This window comes from Salmo trutta, chromosome 15 (assembly GCF_901001165.1).
Source record: "Salmo trutta chromosome 15, fSalTru1.1, whole genome shotgun sequence".
Lineage (NCBI taxonomy): Eukaryota > Metazoa > Chordata > Actinopteri > Salmoniformes > Salmonidae > Salmo > Salmo trutta.
The window spans coordinates 53,369,092-53,393,306 of record NC_042971.1 but is presented as its reverse complement, the minus strand read 5'-3'; positions in this window follow the sequence as shown (position 1 = coordinate 53,393,306).

The window sequence follows — 24,215 nt, the reverse complement described above, 5'->3', positions numbered from 1 at the left end:
TTGGTAGTAAGAACGCAAGAATGCTTCTTTATGCGAGACTGTCCTTGAAAGGCATCATGTCTCGATTTGTTTTGGATTTTCTCAATGGCAGTATTAATTTGACCAATTTCGTACCCCCTCTCCTTGATTTTTCTTTGTGTCTCATCCATATTTCTGTTGAAACCTGATTGTTTTTTGCAAATAATTTTGATTCGACAGAATTGGCTGTAGGGCAAACTATTTTTCAAGGGAAGCAGGTGACAGCTATCAGCCATCAACAAACTGTTACGATCAGTAGGTTTCCTGTAAAGATCAGTGTATGGAACATTATCCTCACACAAAATCGGGGTTTAGGGTCATAAAATAGTATGTGGATGAAGGGAGGGTGTGTGGAATAAAGAGAAAACAATACATAAAAAATACATGTATAATATTGTGCAATTTATATCTATATGTAACAGGATTGGTTATGTTTCCACTTGCCACTGCAGAGATATGTATTCAATGTTTATGTATTCCTATTTGCTGGTTGAATTTACATATCAAGGTGTTATGCCATTGGTTGCGCTTGCAGATAGGGGGAGATCGTGAATGTAAATTCTTCTCAGTTTGATATTGACGGTAGGTCACGTTCTTTAACACTTGTTGTGGAAATGCAACACAGGGACACTCAAAGTCAATCTTAAATTAATAATTGTTTATTATCAGCTTGCTAGAGAGGTTCCAACAAACTTGATGCAGCATAGTGAACATATGTCAGGAGCTCTATCGGGGCAGTCCTGTCAGTTCCCTTATATACAGACAAGTTATACTTGCAGTTATATAGCTTATTCATTCATAATTAATTCATAATTAATGTTTGCTTCATTCATGTGACCGACCAATACTGGGTCATGCATGTGACAGACCAATACCTCACGAGGCTTCTTCTCTCTAAGCTGTGACCTTGAAACTGAGATATCCTTTCTCTAAACAAGGTTCTGGGCATACTGCCAAATTGCAGATACTGATTGTGAGGATTCATTCCATCAGTCACTTGCATGAACACAGAAATTGTTTTTTCGAAAAGCACAAAGAGAACAGAAATTAGTTCATAGAAAAGCACGAACATAAACATTTCCATCACACACTATATTCTATTTTCATATTTACAATGTGTACAAGTTCACTATGTACATGTCCCTGATGTACAGTACCAGTAAAAAGTTTGGACACCTACTCATTCAAGGGTTTTTCTTTATTACTACTACTACTACTTTATTACTAGTACTATTTTCTACATTATTTTTAATTTATTTTTATTTTTATTTATTTTTTGGGGGGTGGATCCGCTTAATATTGCGGAAAGAATATTGCTTCCATCAATGTAATTGTCTGCATCATTTCCAATCCCCCATTTATTTTTTGGGTAAATATATATATCCATACACGCATGCATACATATACACATATATACAGTACATACACATACCTATATAGACATACATACTTTTTTAAAGAATATACCTTTATTATTATTCCCCGCAAACCCTACCACCGATCGCCCAATTGGAGTAAACTAATAAACACTTCGACTTTTACCTTAAATTTATTCATCTTATACACATTTTACAGACAGTCTAATAGTTTTTTTTACTTTGTTTTTAGTCCTTCCTCTATTTCTATTTGTAACTGTGCTATATCACAAAAGTTCTGAACCTATATACATTTTACAGACCCCATATGTTTTACATTGTTTATCTTGTTATTAGTCCCACCCTTCAGCTCCATTCAACCCCTCCCATCAATCCATCAACATCATTCATTTCAGATTTCTATTTGACATATATTTTTCAACTGTGCTGTGATGCTTCACAAAACAATTGAACCTTTCTATTCTCATAGCTTCTACAGATTGTAAATTAAAAATAAACATTTTTGCTAAAATAATTATTATATTATTAATTGATTGACTATGGCTTTTCAAATCACCCAGTATTGCTATCTGCAGCGTTAGTTCTAGGCAAATGTTGCAATTCTTCAGCCATTCCTGGACCTGTGACCAAAAACGAGCTACATATGGACAATACCAAAATAAATGATCTAAATAGAATTGCAACATTTGCCTCCTGCCTCCTCACAGCAGAATCTGCAGAGCTGGGAAGATTGTATCCCCCATATATATAACATTCTATTAATTGCAAGAATTTTGTATAGTAATTTCAATTGAAAAATTCGAAGTTTTGAATCCGGCGTTGTTTTGCATGTCAATTCATAAACCTTGTGCCATGGAATGGGTACATCGAAAATCTCTTCCCAACTATTTTGCAATTTATATGGCACAGCTATCAGTTTTTTGGTCCTTAAATGAAATTGATATATGTTTTTATTTATCACACTTTTCTTTAACCATTTATGTTCTTTAATACAGGGCCGACATACAAGTTCCTTACTTTTTTCCCCTTCTACTTGCCTCTTCCATTTTTGTGGTAATGCTGCAATTAATTGGTTGTAATTTTGGGTAGAGCAGACATTTCCCTATGTCTGTGTTAGCTGCATGTGTGACATCACTCCACCAGTCCTATTTATAATATCATTCACTAAAATTATACCTTTTTTAAATATTTCTTTGAAAAATACAGTTTTTTTAATCAATTACTATATTTGAATTTAACCACAATATTTGTTGTATTATTTGTTCTGTCTTTTCAGGTGGATTAAACTGAAATTTCAACCAACTTTCTAAGGCTTGTTTAAAAAATAAAGATATTTTGGAGATTATTTCCTTTTCAAACAACCGAAAGTGGGCAGGTGTAATCTGGATAAAGGGGAAAAGGCCCTTCTTGAACATAGGATGAGACATTTGTACCAATTTTGTCACAACGTCCACAGAAGGTGGCGCCCCTCCCCGGTCGGGCGGTGCTCGGTGGTCGTTGTCGCCGGCCTACTAGCTGCCACCGATCTGTTTCAGTGTCTGTTAGTCATGTCTGTTTTTTGGTTGCACCTGTGTTTTGTTTGTCATTAGTGGGGGGGTATTTAGTTTGTCTGTGTTTAGTTAGGATTCGTGCGGGATTGTTCTATGTTACGTGTGGTAGGGGTTGTATTGATTTAACGTATTTGCTTTTGCTACGTATTCGTTTAGGTATTAGGGTTGCCGGGCTGCGCCCCGTCTGACTTTTAGAGTGGAGCTGTCACTCGTCATTTTACTTTTGTGCACCCTGCCTTATACGTGGATTTTGTCCCTTGGCAGTATTAAATACTTTTTGCTCAAACGGAACTCAGTCTCCTGCGCCTGACTCATCCTCCAGTGATTTATCTGCCCGTGACACAATCCCACAGCAAATATATGGAGTCAGCAGGAGCCGAAGCACCTTCGATGGCGGAACAAGTCTCCCAACATGCCAGCCTCCACCGGCTGGGCACGGCCATGGACCAGGTGCTGGCCCGTTTGGAGAGCTGGGAGAGAGTCGCTCCCTCACCCCCACCAGTGCCAAGTCATCACCCTGCGCCCATACCGGCACCCACCGAACCCAGTACGAGTGGGATCCGGATCCAGGGAGTTCGATGGGACGGCCGCCAGGTGCAAGGGGTTTTTGCTACAGTTGGACCTGTACCTGGCAACCGTCCGGCCCTCTCCCTCCGATGAAGAGAGGGTGAGAGTCCTCGTCTCGTGCCTCACGGGTAGCGCCCTGGAATGGGCCAACGCCGTCTGGGAGGGCCTAGACTCGGCTAAGGACGACTACCCAGAGTTCACCCGCCGCTTCCGGGCGGTATTCAATCATCCCCCGGAGGGCAAGGCGGCGGGTGAGCGATTATTTCACCTGAAGCAGGAGACGAGGAGCGCTCGGGACTTTGCCCTGGAGTTCCGGACTCTAGCCGCTGGATCGGGGTGGAATGAGCGGGCCCTGATTGATCACTACATTAGTAGTCTTCGTGAGGACGTCCGCCGGGAGCTGGCTTGCCGGGATCACACAACTACCCTGGACCAGCTGATCGATTTATCCATCAGACTGGACAACCTGCTGGCTGCCCGGGGACGTTCCAGTCGGGGCCTGTTTGTTCCACCTCCCAGCCCTCCTGCTCCAACGCCCATGGAGATAGGAGGGGCTGCTACTAGGAGGACCGGAAGGGGGGAGCCTCTCCTGCACCCATTGTGGTCATAGAGGACACACTACGGACCGGTGCTGGAGAGGTTCTTCCGGGAATTCAGATGGCAGGCAGAGCACCACATCGACCCCCCAGGTGAGTCAGCACCAGCCACAACCAGAGCCCCCTGTCGACCACATGTACGCCTCTGTTTGTTTTCCTGAGTTTTCCCCTCACTTCCAGTATAAGGCACTAGTCGATTCAGGCGCAGCTGGGAGTTTTATCGACCGTAGGGTTGCTGATAAGTTAGGGATTCCCCTGGTTAAACTGGACCAACCCTTCCCCGTGCACGCTCTAGATAGTCGACCACTAGGGTCTGGCCAAGTGAGGGAGGTAACAGTGCCACTGGTCATGCTGATGCGGGGGGGTCATGAGGAACGTATCAGCCTGTTCCTTATTGATTCCCCGGCGTTTCCAGTGGTACTGGGAATTCCCTGGCTAACCACTCACAACCCGAAGATTTCGTGGAGACAGAGGGCTCTTAAGGGTGGTCGAGGGAGTGCTCAGGCAGGTGTATAGGAGTTTCCATCGGTGCGACCACGGTGGAAAGTCCAGATCCAGTGCACATTCCCTCTGAATATGCCGATTTGGCTATCGCCTTCAGTAAGGCGACTCAATTACCCCCTCATCGACGAGGGGATTGTGTGATAAACCTCCAGGCTGGCGCGGCCTTTCCTAGGAGTCACATGTATCCTCTGTCTCAGGAGGAGACAGCGGCTATGGAGACATATGTCACTGCATCCTTGAGACAGGGACACATTCGGCCGTCTAAGTCACCCGTCTTTTTTGTGAAGGAGGGTGGTCTGCGCCCGTGCATTGATTATAGAGGTCTAAATTCCATCACGGTGGGTTTCAGTTACCCGCTACCTCTCACTAAACTAGATCTCAGGAGCGTGTATAACCTGGTGCGTATCCGAGATGGAGACGAGTGGAAAACTGCATTTAGTACCACATCTGGCCATTATGAGTACCTCGTCATGCCGTACGGGTTAAAGAATGCTCCCGCCGTTTTCCAATCTTTTGTAGACGAGGTTCTCAGAGACCTGCTCGGTCAGGGTGTGGTGGTCTACATCGATGACATTATAGATCTACTCCGCCACACGCGCCGAGCATGTGTCTCTGGTGCGTAAAGTGCTTGGGCGGCTGCTGGAGCATGACCTGTATGTCAAGGCTGAGAAATGTGAGTTTTCCAAACGAGCCGTCTCTTTTTTCGGATATCGCATTTCCACCAACGGGGTAGTGATGGAATGTGATCGTGTTACAGCCGTGCATAATTGGCCGACTCCAAGAACAGTGAAGGAGGTGCAGCGGTTCTTGGGGTTTGCTAATTACTACCAGAGGTTTATCCAGGGCTTTGGTCAGGTGGCGGCTCCCATTACCTCACTGATGAAGGGGGGCCCGGTGCGGCTGCGTTGGTCGGCCAAGGCGGACAGGGCCTTTAGTCGTCTGAAGGCTCTGTTTACCGACGCGCCGGTGCTGGCGCATCCGGACCCCTCTTTGCCATTCATAGTGGAGGTGGACGCGTCCGAGGCTGGAGTAGGAGTGGTGCTGTCGCAGCGCTCGGGCGCACCGCCGAAGCTTCACCCATGTGCTTTTTTTTCTAAGAAGCTGAGTCCGGCGGAGCGCAACTATGATGTGGGGGATCAGGAGCTGTTAGCCGTGGTCAAGGCCCTGAAAGTGTGGAGACATTGGCTTGAGGGGGCACGGCACCCTTTCCTCATCTGGACCGATCACCATAACCTGGAGTACATCCGGGCAGCGAGGAGACTTAATCCTTGGCAGGCTAGGTGGGCCATGTTCTTTACAAGGTTTTGATTCACCTTGTCGTACATTCCAGGTTCCCGGAACCTGAAGGCCGACACACTGTCGCGTCTCCACGACACCGAGGAGCGGACCATCGATCCTACTCCCATTCTCACCGCATCCTGTCTGGGGGCACCAGTGGTTTGGGAGGTGGATGCGGACATCGAGCGGGCGGGGCAGTCAGAACCCACTCCACCTCAGTGTCCTGCGAGCCGGAAGTACGTCCCGCTCGAGGTTCGTGATCGTCTGATCCGGTGGTCGCACACTCTACCCTCCTCGGGTCATCCTGGGGTGGAACGGACAGTGCAAGCCTTGAGAGGGAAGTACTGGTGGCGCACCTTGGTTAACCTGTTGGGGATGGGGGCAGTATTTGCACGGCCGGATAAAAAACATACCCGATTTAATCTGGTTACTACTCCTGCCCAGTAACTAGAATATGCATATAATTGTTTGATTTGGATAGAAAACACCCTAAAGTTTCTAAAACTGTTTGAATGGTGTCTGTGAGTATAACAGAACTCATTTGGCAGGCCAAAACCTGAGAAGATTCCAAACAGGAAGCGCCCTCTCTGACCATTTCTTGGCCTTCTTTGTCATCTCTATCCAAAACAAAGGATCTCTGCTGTAACCACTAACAACTGTATCTTTCCAGGCAAAACATACTAACAGTTGAATGACAATCAGCAACTCAAATTTGAATCCACTGATGCATAGGCTAAGAAATTATCCCGGGTCTACCGCATGGTAGGCAAGGATTCTACCTCTGAACCACCAATGCTATTGCTTAGGCTGGCAATTTCGGTGGTTTTGTCCTACTCGGTCACAATGTTTACAGGGAGCCTTACACTCCCGGACGAAATGTCCTGTCTTATCGCAATTGAAACACTTTCTGGTTCTATGCATTTTCTTTTTCCTCCTCTCTTGAACACCATTACCCCGTTAGTTACTGCTAAATGCTCTGACTCCACCTTTTCTCTCTTTTTACAGTCTCTGTGATTATGGCCTGCTTTATTGCAGTGTGTACACGGTGCCTCACAATCTCTAGCAAAATGACCCGGTTTGTGACAGTTAAAGCATCTATCTCCCCCTTTCTTTTAACTGTCTCTATCCACTTTTCTCAACTTTCTCCCTTTCTCTACCTCTATCCACTTTCTCAATAAGGTTGCTAAATCCTGTCCTCCTCACAATCTCTATGTACTTGCTATTGACCTCAATGTGTGTTCTTTCTACCGTTATTATCCTTAACCTATTTTGAAAAATACCTACCGTTAATCTTTTCTAGAATTTCAGAATAATTATTTGTATGAATCCTGATACATTATTTATATCTCACACGTATACAACCATAAATACGTATATGACCATAAATAATACTTATTTTTGTCGTTCCTTGAGACTTTTGACTGATCAATATATCTATCTCACACGCAAATAATTATCTTCTTATTCTATGTGCTTTTTTAAAACTCTGATTCAATTACTTCTATGTGTATCTCTTACCTACTGTTAATTTCCTCTAGGATCTTAGAATAATTACTTTTATGACTTTTGATAGATTTATTAGGTCTCACATGTATCCAACAATAAGCTGTTTCCCAGAGGTTGTAAGGCCCTGGTTAACATCCCATTTTTCCGTTGTTACTTATGGCTTTTGACTGGTCAATATATCTATCTCACACGCAATTATCTTCTTACCCCCGAGGAAATTTCCCAATGTGTAATCAATTACTTATATGTGTTGATTTCTATTCAATTACTTAATTGCTATATTTATTTTCTAATATGTATTCTCACTTTCTATGGGTGTAACCTCCTTCCTCCTGTTTGGAATAATCAGACCTATTTTGCGCGCCTCCGGTAGATCTCGACTATCCCCTCTAAAATGTATTTCGACAGGCGATCTATATTCATACAAATTATGTCCCTGACCTACGTTCTTATAATTTTTATTATTATATTTCGCCTTCTATATTATGTTTTCCACCTAATATATTATTGACCAATTATCATTTAGGTCTCAATATTAGCTCCAATTCTCACAATCTATGTGTGTGCTTCTATAATCTGTTATTATACTTAAATCTCACAATCTATGTGTGTGCTTCTATAATCTGTTATTATACTTAAATCTCACAATCTATGTGTGTGCTTCTATAATCTGTTATTATACTTAAATCTCACAATCTATGTGTGTGCTTCTATAATCTGTTATTATACTTAAATCTCACAATCTATGTGTGTGCTCTACTGTTATCATACTTAATCTCACTTACTCCCGTTAGTCCTAGACTAATGTAACTTACTTATCTTTATTTCGCCTTCTATATTACGTTTTCCGGCTACTGTACTTCAACCAGTTTTACTGTTAGGTCTTACTGTTAGATACTGTACTTTAACTAGTTTTACTTTTAGGTCTTACTGCAACCAGTTTTACTTTTAGTTCTTACTGCAACTGGTTTTACTTTTAGGTCTTACTGCAACCAGTTTTACTTTTAGGTCTTACTGTTTGATACTTACTTTGAAATTTCTTAATTAGATCTGTGACCCAGTGCCGCCAACACTAACATCGATACTTTTGTCTTAAACTTTCTCTACATTAGATTATATGGACGGTATACCCGATACAAATCTTACTTACTGGTAGTTTAACAGTTAAAATCCTCCCTCACATTTTTCTTGACCAATGCTTTATAGGAATTTAATCCAGTCCATTCTAAGTTAATTTTTAGTAAGTTTAGAATTTAACCCCAAACGAATGAATAAAGATTACTGACCTTATCTTGCAGCTGAGAATTCAATGTAGGTTGGATCTCGTCACCGTTTCTGTCGCATACCAGTTCGCCACCGGCCTGTAAAGAACCCTCAGAAAGGGGCCAGGTCTTTAATCTACGGATATTTCATCCGCCCGTGCACGGTTTCGGTGTCTCCCTGGACCGACAGAAGCAGGAATTGAGTTCCGGCTGTCGAAGGACCAAGCTGTCAGTGGAATTTTGTATCCCCAATGATAATAATTAACAATCAATAAGCCTTGACTAATCTCCAAGGTTTGTAAGACACTGGGTTAAGAATAATTAGGCAAGAACTCAACTTTCTGCAAAAGGTCTGTACAGTTTATTCAGAGAACGTTCTGAAGTACGTTACACAAAGATGTTCATTTTATGCTCACTCCCCACTTACGCACATACCTACACACAAACAATAGATATCCTACGCACATACATACACACGAACAGCAGGTGAATTGTATCCCTCCCCGGACTTCTCACCACTGTTATTCACTATCCAGTGCTGTCTGTTCCTTTCCCCCGAGATTAGAGAAACCTTGAGGGTCACTCCCTTTCTTCTCTAAGTTACTCAAAGTTCCTCAGCTACCGGGTCAATCACAGTCTACTTGTTGTCATCCTGGGGCCACTAAAACACACACACACATTTAATTTTGTTCCGGGCCTCTACTGGACCTTATGGGTCTTTCGATTAGTACTTTAATTATTCATTATACATGCTACATAACTACTTAATTACTAATTGGTTATGTGACAGGGTTGGATTCTTTATTCATTTACCTTTATTATATAATTCCCTTATCACTACTCAAAATATAATAACCCACAAAACCCAGGAAGAAAAACCCCTACTTAAATATGATCTCCAATTAGAGACAACGAGGACCAGCGGCCTCCAATTGGAGATCAACCCAAAAACAACAACATAGAAATAGAAAACTAGAACTAAACATAGATATAGAAAACATAGAACAAAACACTAAACACCCCCTGTCACGCCCTGACCTACTCTACCATAGAAAATAACATCTTACTATGGTCAGGACGTGACACATCTCAACATCAACTGTTCAGAGGAGACTACGTGAATCAGGCCTTCATGGTCGAATTATTGCAAAGAAACCACTACTAAAGGACACCAATAATAAGAACAGACCTGCTTGGGCCAAGAAACACAAGCAATGGACATTAGACCGGTGAAAATCTGTCAATATTTTTGGTTCCAACCTCTGTGTCTTTGTGAGACGCGGAGTAGGTGAACGGATTATGTCTGCATGTGTGGTTCCCACCGTAAAGTATGGAGGAGGAGGTGTGATGGTGTGGGGGTGCTTTGCTGGTGACACTGTCAGTGATTTATTTAGAATTCAGGCCACACTTACCCAGCATGGCTACCACAGCATTCTGCAGCGATACACCATCCCATCTGGTTTGCACTTAGTGGGACTATCATTTGTTTTTCAACAGAACAATGACCCAAATCACACCTCCAGGCTGTGTAAGGGCTATTTAACCAAAGATGAGAGTGATGGAGTGCTGCATCAGATGAGCCGACATCAACCCAATTGAGATGGTTTGGAATGAGTTGGACCGCAGAGTGAAGGAAAAGTAGCCAACAAGTGCTCAGCATATGTGGGAACTTCTTCAAGACTGTTGGAAAAGCATTCTAGGTGTCTACCTCATGTAGCTGTTTAAAAGAATGCAAAGCTGTCCTCAAGGCAAATGGTGACTACTTTGAAGAATGTCAAATATAATGTATATTTTGATTTGTTTAACACTTTTTTGGTTAATACATGATTCCATATGTGTTATTTCATAGTTTTGATGTCTTCACTATTATTCTACAATGTAGAAAATAGTAAAAATGTAGAAAAACCCTGAAATGAGTACTGAGGTGTGTCCAAACTTTTGACTGGTACTCTATATATTACACTGAACAAAATATAAACGCAGCACGTAAAGTGTTGGTCCCATGTTTCGTGAGCTGAAATACAAAATCACAGAAATGTTCCATAAGCACAAAAAGCTTATTTCTCTCAGGAGTATTTCTTTCTGTAATAAAGACGTTTGTGGGGCAAAACTAATTCTAATTGGCTGGGCCTGGCTCCCAGTGGGTGGGCCTGGCTGTCAAGTGGTGGGCCTATTCCCTCCAAGGCCCACCCATGACTGCACCCCTTCCCTGTCATGTGAAATCCATAGATTATTGTCTCATTTATTTATTTCAATTGACTAATTTCCTTACATGAACTGTGAGTCAGTAAAATCTTTGAAATTCTTGCATGTTGCGTTCATATTTTTGTTCAGTGCCTTCGGAAAGTATTCCTACCCCTTGACTTTTTCCACATTTTGTTACGTTACAGCCTTATTCTAAAATTGATTAAATTACATGTTTTTCCTAATCAATCTACATACAATACCCCATAATGACAAAGCAATTTTATTTTACAAATGGATTAAAACTAAAAAACAGAAATACCTTATTTACAGAAGAATTCAGACCCTTTGCTATGAGACTGGAAATTGAGCTCAGGTGCATCCTGTTTCTATTGATCATCCTTGAGATGTTTCTACAACTTGATTGGAGTCCACCTGTGGTAAATTCAATTGATTGAACATGATTTGGAAAAGCACCCAGCTGTCTATATAATATCCCACAGTTGACAGTACATATCAGAGCAAAAATCAAGCCTTGAGGTCGAAGGAGCTCCGAGACAGGATTGTGTCAAGGCACAGATCTGGGGAAGGGTACTAAAAAATGTGTGCAGCATTGAAAGTCCTCAAGAACATAGTGGCCTCGCTCATTCTTAAATGGAAGAAGTTTGGAAACACCAAGGCTCTTCCTAGAGGTGGCCTCCCAGCCAAACTGAGAAATCAGGGGAGAAGGGCCTTGGTCGGGGAGCTCCAGAGTTCCTCTGTGGAGATGGGAGAACCTTCCAGAAGACCAACCATCTCGGCAGGACTCCACCAATCAGGCCTGTATGGTAGAGTGGCCAGATGGAAGCCACTCCTCAGTAAAAGGCACAGGACAGCCCGCTTGGAGTTTGCGAAAAGGCACTTAAAGACTCTCAGACCATGAGAAACAAGATTTTCTGGTCTGATGAAACCAAGATTGAACTCTGGTCTGAACGCCAAGTGTCAGGTCTGGAGGAAACCTGGCATCATCCCCACGGTGAAGCAAGATGGTGGCAACATCGTGCTGTGGGGATGTTTTTCAGTGGCAGGGACTGGGAGACTAGTCAGGATCGAGGGAAAGATGAAAGGAGCAAAGTACAGAGAGATCCTTGATGAAAACCTGCTCCAGAGCTCTCAGGACCTCAGACTGGGACAAAGGTTCACAGAAAACGCAGTAGTCGCTTCAGGACAAATTCTGAATGTCCTTGAGTGGCCCAGACAGAGCCCGGATTTGAACCCAATCGAACATCTCTGGAGAGATCTGAAAATAGCTGTGCAGCAACGCTCCCCATCAAACCTGACAGAGCTTGAGAGGATCTGCAGAGAAAAATGGGAGAAGCTCCCCAAATATAAGTGTACCAAGCTTGTAGGGTCATACCCAAGAAAACTTGAGGTTGTAATCGCTGCCAAAGGTGCTTCAACAAGTACTGAGTAAAGAGTCTGAATACTTATGTAAATGTAATATTTCCGTAGTTACATTTTTTATTTTTTATACATTTGCAAAAATAATAAAATATGTTTGCTTTGTGTGGGGATTGACGAGGATTTTTGATGAAGATTTTTTTATAATCAATTTTAGAATAAGGCTTTAACTAACAAAATGTGGGAAAAGTCAAGGGTTACGAATACTTTCCCGAATGCACTGTATATGTGTATATGTGTATACCTGTTATATATTGGGGGAAAACTAGGATGTGCTTTTGTGTTATTGCTGTAAGAGGGAGTGAATTAGCTCGCACGCTCTAATTGTAACGGTCACAGTAATGCCCTGTTATTTCCATGCTAACAGATGAATCAAGAATATACAGACATTAACATGTGCTAATGTGCTTTCTTGTGTCTATCATCAGGTACTTACATTTATTGTATGTTGTTCTATTTTTGTCATTGTTATGTTTGTTGGCCGTCATTGTAAAACAAGAATTTGTTCTTAACTGACTTGCCTAGTTAAATAAAAAAATGTTTATCAGCCTCATAAAAGATGATATTTCAAACACATAAAATATGCTTCCAAGCCTAGCTGAAATATTGAACATGTTGGGTCATTTTCACAGCTCTCTTTCCTTACAACCGGTCAAACTGAAAAAAATCTTTCCACTGATTTTTCTTGTTTTTGAATTGTATTTTCTCACTGGTGCCTCTTTGAGCTGCAAAGGAGGTAGAGGTGACAGATACATTTTTACAATGTCAACTAGGTTGAAGTACACTACATGACCAAAAGTATGTGGACACCTGCCTATCAAACATCTCATTCTAAAATCATGGGCATTAATATGGAGTTGGTCCCCCTTTGCTGCTATAACAGCCTCCACTCTTCTGGGAAGGCTTTCCACTAGAGTTTGGAACATTGCTGTGGGGACTTGCTTCCATTCAGCCAAAAGAGCATTAGTGAGGTCGGGCACTGATGTTGGGCAATTAGGCCTGGCTCACAGTTGGCGTTCCAATTAATGCCAAAGGTGTTTGATGGGGTTGAGGTCAGGGCTCTGTGCAGGCCAGTAAAGTTCTTCCACACCGTTCTCGACAAACCATTTCTGTATGGACCTCGCTTTGTGCACGGGGGCATTGTCATGCTGAAACAGGAAAGGGCCTTCCCCAAACTTTTGCCAAAAAGTTGGAACCACAGAAATGTCTAAAATGTCATTGTATGCTGTAGCGTTAAGATATTCCTTCACTGGAACAAAGTGGCCTGAACCATGAAAAACAGCCCCAGACCCTTATTTCTCCTCCACCAAACTTTACAGTTGGCACTATGGTAGCGTTCTCCTGGCATCCGCCAAACCCAGATTTGTCCATCAGACTGCCAGATGGTGAAGCATGATTCATCACTCCACAGAACATGTTTCCACTGCTCCAGAGTCCAATAGTGGCGAGCTTTACACCACTTCAGCCGACGCTTGGTATTGCGCATGGTGAACTTAGGCTTGTGTGCTGCTGCTCGGCCATGGAAACCCATTTCATGAAGCACCTGATGAACAGTAATTGTGCTGAAGTTGCTTTCAGAGGCAGTTTGGAACTTGGTAGTGAGTGTTGCAACCGAGGACAGACGATTTTTACTTGCTGTGCACTTCAGCACTTGATGGTCCCGTTCTGTGAAGTCCCATTCTGTGAGCTTGTGTGACTTACCACTTTGCGGCTGAGCCTTTGTTGCTCCTAGACGTTTCCACTTCACAATAATAGCACTTACAGTTGACTAGCTTGTCAAAAATTTGACAAATTGACTTGTTGGAAAGGTGGCATCCTATGACGATACAACGTTGATAGTCACTGAGCTTTTCAGTAAGGCCGTTCTACTGCCAATGTTTGTCTATGGAGATTGCATGGCTGTGTGCTCCATTTTGTCAGCAATGGGTGTGGCTGAAATTGCCGAATCCACTAATTTGAAGGAGTGTCCACATAGTTTTATATATATATATATAGTGTATTAATTATATTGATTTATGACATTCTGGTGAGCAAGGATTTATTTGGTATTCTAGGGCAACATATAATGACAGAAGAGAAGCTATATGTATCTAATTACACACAGTTGACTAACAAATCGAGAGCTTGGGGCTATAAGGTTCTCTGCAAAAATATGATTCTGAGATAATTGGCTTTAAAGTCCCGAACAATCATTAGTTTGAATGGTGTCAGCAATTTTTATATTGTATTCTTTTGAACTTATCAACATGGCTTGGGTTATTTAGAGTACTATATTGGTAGAAACCATTGAACAGAACAAGGCTATGTCAATAACTCATTTTTGACAAAAATACAGATAGAACCTTATAGTCCCAAACTCTCGAAATAACCTACCAAAATGTCAGAAATTATAAACAAAACATATTTAAATTAGGCAACATCAAAAAATACTGCACCCTCTACCAAAAACTTGTTATGCTGTCTCTTACTGTAGCCTGAAGCTGGTTAGGGTTGGGTGCGGCCCCAGATTTTTACACTATCACATTGGCTATAGTCGGTGGTTGCGGATGGGTTGTTAGCAATTGCGGCGGTTGCGGGTGAACAAACAGCTGACCTGCGCACCACTAGCTCATATGTTCATTTCCCGTTGCAAAACATTTTAAAACGTGCCCATATGATCATGTCTGCTGTCAATGTCCCGCTTTCCATCCCCAACCGTTTTCTGTTACAGTTCACATAATGCCCAGCAGATGGGGACAAAATCTAATATGTGTGGCTATTTCACTGAACGCTAGGTTTGGGGTCAATTTCATTTAAAGTACAGTCAATTCAGAAAGTATACACTGAAATTCCAATTCTCCAATGCTTTTCAATTAGGAACATTTGGAATGGGAATTTATTTTGCTTTCTAAATTGACTGGAATTGAAACGGAATTGACCCCAACCCTGCTGTACACCTCAAAGTAATCAGATGTTCCCTCAACAGCACAGAGCTGGACTGAAATGCATGGGACAGGAAGACCACATTGAGCTTCCTCTGGCCTGTACAGAGCTGCTCTTGCTTGGTTTGTGCCATGGCAAAATTCTAAATGGTGGGTTATTAATGGGGCCTTACAGTTTTTCTCAATTGCTAAAACACTAAAACCCATTGGCTGAACAAAGTTCTCAGTTGCCTGGACTCATTTAGCTAATTATGCAGTCTGTTGTCAATACCTTAAACCATTTCACATGGTAAAACACAATTTGCAGATCACACTTAGACTTTTCAGCAAAACTCTAAACACATTCTCATTCTCAAAACACATTCTGCACTGTAATGCACATGTCATCCATACTGGTAAACACAAGTGGCAACAATCAAATACAAATAGAGAACACATGTCATTGATTGAACACAACCACTCAAAATTGATTTAACCTGTTTCAAATGATGCGACACAACCAATATAAGCCAATTCAGAGAGCAAACAGGTTGTTGAAGGTGGGAAGGAGAAAGTCTGAGAATGGATAGAAGAAACAATGTGAGAGGACGAGGACGAGTGCGTATGCGAGGTGGGCGACGAGGAGGAAGAGGAGGAGGAGGAGGGCAAGAAACAGGAAGAGGAGGACGAAGAGGAAGACAAAGAGTGGAAATATCTGATGAAATTCGAGCAACAGTTATAGACCATGTTCTTGTCCATGGACTGACAATGAGGGAAGCAGGACTTAGAGTGCAACCCAATTTGAGACGATTTTCTGTGTCCACCATAGTAAGGACACTCAGAGAAGAGAACAGGGACAGTATACTACTGTAGTTTTGTAATTGCAAATTTACTGTACTACACTATATGCAGCTGTTTCAATAGACATTTGTAAAGTTAATCACTGTATGTATTGTACTGAATGAATATGTTTTGTAACTGCACAACTACTTTTTGTAGAATTGCAAGGCTGCTACATGCAGGTGGAAAACAGCTATATTCACTCGGGAGCAAGAGGTCCGTTATAGTTGGCATGGTCCTTCAAGATAATGCAATACGACTCAGAGAAATCCAGGAACGAGTGATACAAGACAACACACACTTCCAGGGAATCGACAGTGTGAGCATTTCCACAATTGACCGTGTCCTCCATCGTAACAGGATGCGAATGAAACAAGTATACAGAGTACCTTTTGAGCGCAACTCACCAAGGGTGAAAGAACTGTGAGCTCAGTATGTGCAAGTAAGTGTACATTCAGAAACATTTACTGTAATCCAGATTGTCTACAGTCCTAACACATACTATGTGAATGACATTACTCTTCAGTACATACAATGTATGCGAATCAGAAGTGCATACAGTAGGCTTAATTGTACTCTACAGTATAGCACTGTCTCTGTACGACTTACAAAATCCTACATACAGTATATTGTATTTCTACACAGACAATATTTGACTTGGAATCCTTGGACAGACCCCATGAGTTCATCTTTGTCGATGAAGCAGGCTTCAATCTAACAAAGAGGAGAAGGAGAGGCCGAAACATGATTGGACAGCGGGCCATTGTTGAAGTCCCTGGTCAACGAGGTGGCAATGTCACAATCTGTGCTGCTATCAGCAACCATGGTGTTCTACATCACCATGTTACACTTGGGCCATATATCACCCAGCACCTTCTAAGATTTATTGCCAATATAAAGATATATTTTATTTGAGCAGCAGGTTCAAGAGCAGCAGGGTCAAGAGCTAAATGAGAATCCCATTCCCACCTATGTGATAGTGTGGGACAATGTCAGTTTCCACCGAGCTGCTCAGGTGAGGGAATGGTTTAACATCAATGGGCAGTTTATGAACTTGTACCTCCCTCCATACTCGCCTTTCCTGAATCCGATTGAGGAGTTTTTCTCCTCTTGGAGATGGAAAGTGTATGATAGACAACCCTACACCAGAGTAAATCTGCTGCAAGCCATGGATTTAGCCTGTGGTGATATAGGTGAGGAATCATGTCAGGGCTGGATACGGCACACAAGAGGCTTCTTCCCCCGTTGCCTCAGGAGGGACAATATTGCTTGTGATGTCGACGAAGTGCTCTGGCCTGACCCAGCCCAAAGACAAGAAGAAGCACATTGATCACATGTTTACTCCTTTGATTTTTGTCCCTTTTAGTATTGTATACTGTATTACAGTGCATTGTAGGATGTATACTGTACAATGGACAAATTGTATGGCCCTGAACATTGTGCTTTCCATTTATTAACAGTACTGACTGCTCAGTAGATTTTGACTGGTTGCAGGTTCATATCAACAAAGAACAAGAATTACAGTATCACAGAGACAAAGGACAAGTTTGTGAGATGCAGAGTACAGTACTGTAAAAATAGGGGTACAAGGAGGAGGAAGAACAAAAAACAAAATTGCAAAGAGCAAAGCAGAGTAGTAATTTCTGATCAATTTTGAGCTACTATGATAGAACATGTTTTCATTCATCAAAAGACAATGAAGGAAAAATATGAATATTTTTTTAGATTAAAAATGTACTTCTCCCTGAGAATTGTATGTTTTGAACAATGTGTTTTCTATTTTTTGGTGTATTGTTTACTGACTGCTTGAGAGTGTATATCATTTTGATCACTTTGTTCATGATTTGAAAGCAGTGTTTGATTTTGAACACAGGTAAAACTGTTTTGAGGTGAATGTTTCATTTTGCAAGAGGAGTCAGAGGTTATGTAAATAGTGCTTGAAGATGAGGTTTTGTGTTTAATGTTTTCAGGAAATGGAGCAAGGTTTCAGAAATTGTGTTTTAGCAATTGAGAAAAACTGTAATAGTGCCTATTATAAACCCTAATGGGCATAGCTGTTATTTTTTGTCAACTTGGAAAGAGAGTGCACTTTGTACTGTAATGATTGGGCCAAGCCCTGAGTTATTTACATGGTCAAGAAAGATTTAGGGCCTTGGTAATTATAATGATTATGAATAATATGGTTATGTCTTAGCTATTAACACATATTGTTTTTGAGTAAATCAAGACAAACACTGTGTTTTCTCTTTAGATTCCCTGGATTCCCTTCTGATGTCATTGGACAATGCTCCGGTATATACAGAACAGATTCCTGCCCTGTTTTACCTGGGAGAGTCAGAATTGTACTGGGTCTGTACTGATACGTCTCCGAAGCCCAATTTGAAGATACTCAAGGTAGACTGGGAAGAGGATACCTAGTCAGATGCACAACTGAATGCATTCAACCAAAATGTGTCTTCCACATTTAACCCGACCCCTCTGAATCAGAGGGGACAGATCTTGGTTCCTTTTTAGTACATATCAATGTGTGTGGAAAAATAACCTATGTACCAAGTTTACAGATTAGCCTACTTGTAAAACGGCAAGAACTTGAATTGTATTATGTGACGTTCACCTTTGCAACTTCATAGTGATCCTGTAAGGTTCAGTTGGTAGAGCATGGCCCTTGCACCACCAGGGTTGTGGGTTCAATTCTGGGGGCAGCCGATACGTAAACCGAATGCATGCATGACTGTAGGTCGTTTTGGATAAAAGCATCTTCTAAATAGCATATAGTATTGGGATCTTTTGGCTGGGTTATTTCTTCTTCTTTCACATCTCTGGAAACATGAGTGGATACCAAAGAAGCAAATCCCATCTTCATGATTTTTTTGAAGGGATTGTACTATATGTATAAAATAAACATAGTATTTATTATATTTCTAACATGACTAATTGTTTTTTCTACTCAAAGAAACTGACCTCAATTTCAAACCGCATTGAAGAAAAGTACATGTGTTCTTGGGTGTATGTGTGCATGTCCGTGCAACTAATGGGTGTAAACTCTGTTGTTGTTGAAAAACATGAATAACGTCTGTAAACTTCTGTTTCTCTCTTAGCTTTGTCTCAGTGTGAGTCATGCTAACAACCACATCCTAACATACTGGTCTCAGTGCACTTCATGTTACATCCAGGGTAGATTATTTGTGGACTGGGACCTTTTCAAGATGATTCAGCACCAGTAAGAGTTCCATGACAATTCTAACAAACCTAAAATATTTATTTCGGTCATATGTTGATCAGTTTGTACGAGTGCGCCAAGGTCATGGATTCACATACATACAAAAAAGTTATACACTAACTGGACTGTCAGTTGCTTTGGATAGGTGTCTGCTAAGTGGAATAATATGAATTCTATCCCAAAAATGCATTTGGTTTACGATTAGTTTAACCTTAACATCAGCAAAGTGTATTCAAGTTCACTGAAGTTCACATCTGTAGCGTTGCACTATGCCATAATAACTTATCGAGGAGACTAATATAAGGGCATCATGCCATCTGTGCAGGTGTTTAATGTTTGAATATCCCGTAGCTACATCCTGATGCTTTCCCCATGTAATCTGTTGTGTACTGTAGGCTCAGGCAGACTGTCAGGAGTATGACATGTACCAGGTGCTCTGGCATTGTCTTCCCAGTTGGTACTGCGTATAAAACATTGTCAGCCAGCAGTCCCAGGTGGAACACCACCTCTTCCTGCTGAGAGACGAGCTGCAAAAAGACAACTGGTTCGTTTGAGCTGTCTATTGTAATCTTGTTCCTCAATATTTAAACTTTTGATTAGTGCAACACCATGACAATGTAGGCTATATATTCGTTTGCAGAATCTGCCATACTACAGACTGTGACAAATTAGGACTTTCCTAATAACTTGATTCAGCTCTAATCTGGTAATCAGATCTGTTTGTGCTTTAGCCGATGCTTTGTAAAGGGAAAGGCAGTTGTGACAACACAGCGGTTGGAAATGAAAAGTCAGACATCTCTTTTCTTTGAGAGTAAGTTGACATTTGAGATAAGGCCCAGAGTACTTCTTGACCATGTGACATGACCAGGAAAACCTTAGACAACACACACTCAGTATGTACAATTTAGTACCTCTAGAACCCTGGGGGCGTCTCAGACACTCTGGTCTGTTTCTTGGCTCAGGTGTTCCTGCAGAGCGATCCAGGCCACATTCCTCAGCCCCTCCTGCAACACGGCTCCGCTGAGCCCTCGGCATACTTACACCAAAGCCTGAACAGCACTGTAGCGCAGCTGCCAGGCGTCGGTGCCAGCTAGCGAATGAACAGATGACACCAAACTCAGTGAAAACCCTGACAAACTGCAGACCAGGATAGGGAATTACAGCTTTAGATTAGACTTTTAGTGTAAACATTTTTTGTTTTTTTTTATTTCACCTTTATTTAACCAGGTAGGCAAGTTGAGAACAAGTTCTCATTTACAATTGCGACCTGGCCAAGATAAAGCAAAGCAGTTCGACAACATACAAAAACACAGAGTTACACATGGAGTAAAACAACATACAATCAATGATGCAGTAGAAAAAATATATATAAATATAATGGCTAACCCAAGCTGTTTCATTGGAACATACTCTTACTTTAAACTGTAATGTCTGCAATGTAGAGTCATATAGGCCTAATATCTAAAGATGTTGAAAAATGAATAACCAAAACTAAAATAGATGTGGTTATATTTTTGCTCATTTCAATGTTTGCTTGGTTTCCCACTCCTTTTTCTCCATGATTTACATGGATTGCCATTTGCCATGGCCAACAACCTCTCGGATGCATCCCTTCCAGGAAAAGAGGATGACATACATTTAGTGATAATGAAAGAAATGAAAAGAGAGAGAGAGACAAGTTAATTTAGTGTGTAGATTATATATGGGCCAGTTTTTGACACACCCAGATGAAACCTAAACTACAAAAACATGCTCAATTTAGAATCTCCAGTGAAAGTGATTTTCAGTCCAGAACTAGGCTTAATCTTGGTCTGGGTAACCAGCCCATAATATGTCTAGAATCCCATCCTGCTCTGTCTTTGGGTTGATGCAGAAACTCATAAACATCTGAAGGCACAGCAAGGACTTTCCAGAACCAGAAACATTAGTCCTACAGTACAGTCCACCCCAAATTTAAAATAGATGTTTAAAATTAAATACATTAATTTAAGAATTCATTGATTTAAAACAAATCACATTGATTTGGATGACTAAGCAAGTCTTTATAACTTGAAACTGGTATAAAATAAACATGAATACATTTAGGAACAATGATGCATCCGGAGCGATGTGTTTACATACATACAGTTGAAGTCGAAAGTTTACATACACCTTAGCCAAATACATTTAAACTCAGTTTTTCACAATTCCTGACATTTAATCCTAGTAAAACTTCCCTGTCTTAGGTCAGTTAGGATCACCACTTTATTTGAAGGATGTGAAATGTCAGAATAATAGTAGAGAGAATTATTTATTTCAGCTTTTGTTTCTTTCATCACATTCCCAGTAGGTCAGAAGTTTACATACACTCAATTAGTATTTGGTAGCATTGCCTTTAAATTGTTTAACTTGGTCAAATGTTTCGGGTAGCCTTCCACAAGCTTCCCACAATAAGTTGGGTAAATTTTGGCCCATTCCTCCTGACAGAGCTGGTGTAACTGAGTCAGGTTTGTAGGCCTCCTTGCTCGCACACGCTTTTTCAGTTCTGCCCACACATTTTCTATAGGATTGAGGTCAGGGCTTTGTGATGGCCACTCCAATACCTTGACTTTGTTGTCCTTAAGCCATTTTGCCACAACTTTGGAAGTATGCTTGGGGTCAATGTCCATTTGGAAGATCCATTTGCGACCAAGCTTTAACTTCCTGACTGATGTCTTGAGCTGTTGCTTCAATATATCTACATAATTTTCCTGCCCCATGATGCAATCTATTTTGTAAAGTGCACCAGTCCCTCCTGCAGCAAAGCACCCCCACAACATGATGCTGCTACCCCCGTGCTTAACAGTTGGGATGGTGTTCTTCGGCTTGCAAGCATCCTGACTTACTGGCTTACTGGTGTTCTTCCATGCCGTCCATGGGAGGGGTGCGTCACTTGAGTAGGTTGAGCCACTGACGTGGTCTTCCTGTCTGGGTTGGCGCCCCCCCCTTGGGTTGTGCCGTGGCGGAGATCTTTGTGGGCTATACTCGGCCTTGTCTTCGGACGGTAAGTTGGTGGTTGTAGATATCCCTCTAGGGGTGTGGGGGCTGTGCTTTGGCAGAGTGGGTGGGGTTATATCCTGCCTGTTTGGCCCTGTCCGGGGGTATCATCGGATGGGGCCACAGTGTCTTCTGATCCCTCCTGTCTCAGCCTCCAGTATTTATGCTGCAGTAGTTTATGTGTCGGGGGGCTAGGGTCAGTCTGTTACATCCGGAGTATTCTCTTGTCTTATCCGGTGTCCTGTGTGAATGTAAATATGCTCTCTCTAATTCTCTCTTTCTCTCTTTCTTTCTTTCTCTCGGAGGACCTGAGCCCTAGGACCATGCCTCAGGACTACCTGGCATGATGACTCCTTGCTGTCCCCAGTCCACCTGGCCATGCTGCTGCTCCAGTTTCAACTGTTCTGCCTGCGGCTACGGAACCCTGACCTGTTCACCGGACGTGCTTGTTGCACCCTCGACAATTACTATGATTATTATTATTTGACCATGCTGGTCATTTACGAACATTTTAACATCTTGACCATGTTCTGTTATAATATCCACCCGGCACAGCCAGAAGAGGACTGGCCACCCCTCATAGCCTGGTTCCTCTCTAGGTTTCTTCCTAGGTTTTTGGCCTTTCTCAGGAGTTTTTCCTAGGGAGTTTTTCCCAGCCACCGTGCTTCTTTCACATGCATTGCTTGCTGTTTGGGGTTTTAGGCTGGGTTTCTGTACAGCACTTTGAGATTTCAGCTGATGTACGAAGGGCTATATAAATAAATTTGATTTGATTTGATCCCCCTTTTTCCTCTAAACATAACGATGGTCATTACGGCCAAACAGTTCTATTTTTGTTTTATCAGACCAAAGGACATTTTTCCAAAAAGTATGATCTTTGTCCCCATGTGCAGTTGCAAACCGTAGTCTGGATTTTTTCATGACAGTTTTGGAGCAGTGGCTACTTCCTTGCTGAGGGGCCTTTCAGGTTATGTCAATATAGGACTCGTTTTACTGTGGATATAGATACTTTTGTACCTGTTTTCTCCAGCATCTTCACAAGGTAATTTGTTGTTGTTCTGGGATTGATTTGCACTTTTCCCACCAAAGTACGTTCATCTCTAGGAGACAGAACGCGTCTCCTTCCTGAGCGGTATGATGGCTGCGTGGTCCCGTGTTTATACTTGCATACTATTGTTTGTACAGATGAACGTGGTACCTTCAGGCATTTGGAAATTGCTCCCAAGGATGAACCAGACTACAATTTATTTTCTGAGGTCTTGGCTGATTTCTTTTAATTTTCTCATGATGTCGAGCAAAGAGGCACTGAGTTTGAAGGTAGGCCTTGAAATACATCCAAATACACCTCCAATTGACTCAAATGATGTCAATTAGCCTAGCAGAAGCATCTAAAGCATTGATATCATTTTTATGGAATTTTCCAAGCTGTTTAAAGGCACAGTCAACTTCATGTATGTAAACTTCTGACCCACTGGAATTGTGATACAGTGAATTATAAGTGAAATAATCTGTCTGTAAACAATTGTTGGTAAAATTACTTGTGTCATTCACAAAGTAGATGTGCTAACCAACTTGCCAAAACTACAGTTTGTTAACAAGAAATATATGGACTGGTTGAAAAACAAGTTTTAATGACTCCAACCTAAGTGTATGTAAACTTCCAATTTCAACTATATGACTGTGCAATGACTGGCATGACAAGAGGAAAACTGATGATGCACTATCCAATTTAGAAATTGCACCTTGTTTAGCCTACTATTACAGCTCTTAAGATTAAGTTGAAAGCCGGACTGAGTTCCTTTTTTGGGGGAAATATTGTCTTGCATACTGTCACGGTTGTCGTCGGTAATGGAGGACCAAAACGCAGCAGGTATGTGTATGCTCATCGTGTGTATTTATTTACAAACTAAATGAACACCAAAACAACAAAACAGTCTGGCAAGGCACAAGGCTAAACAC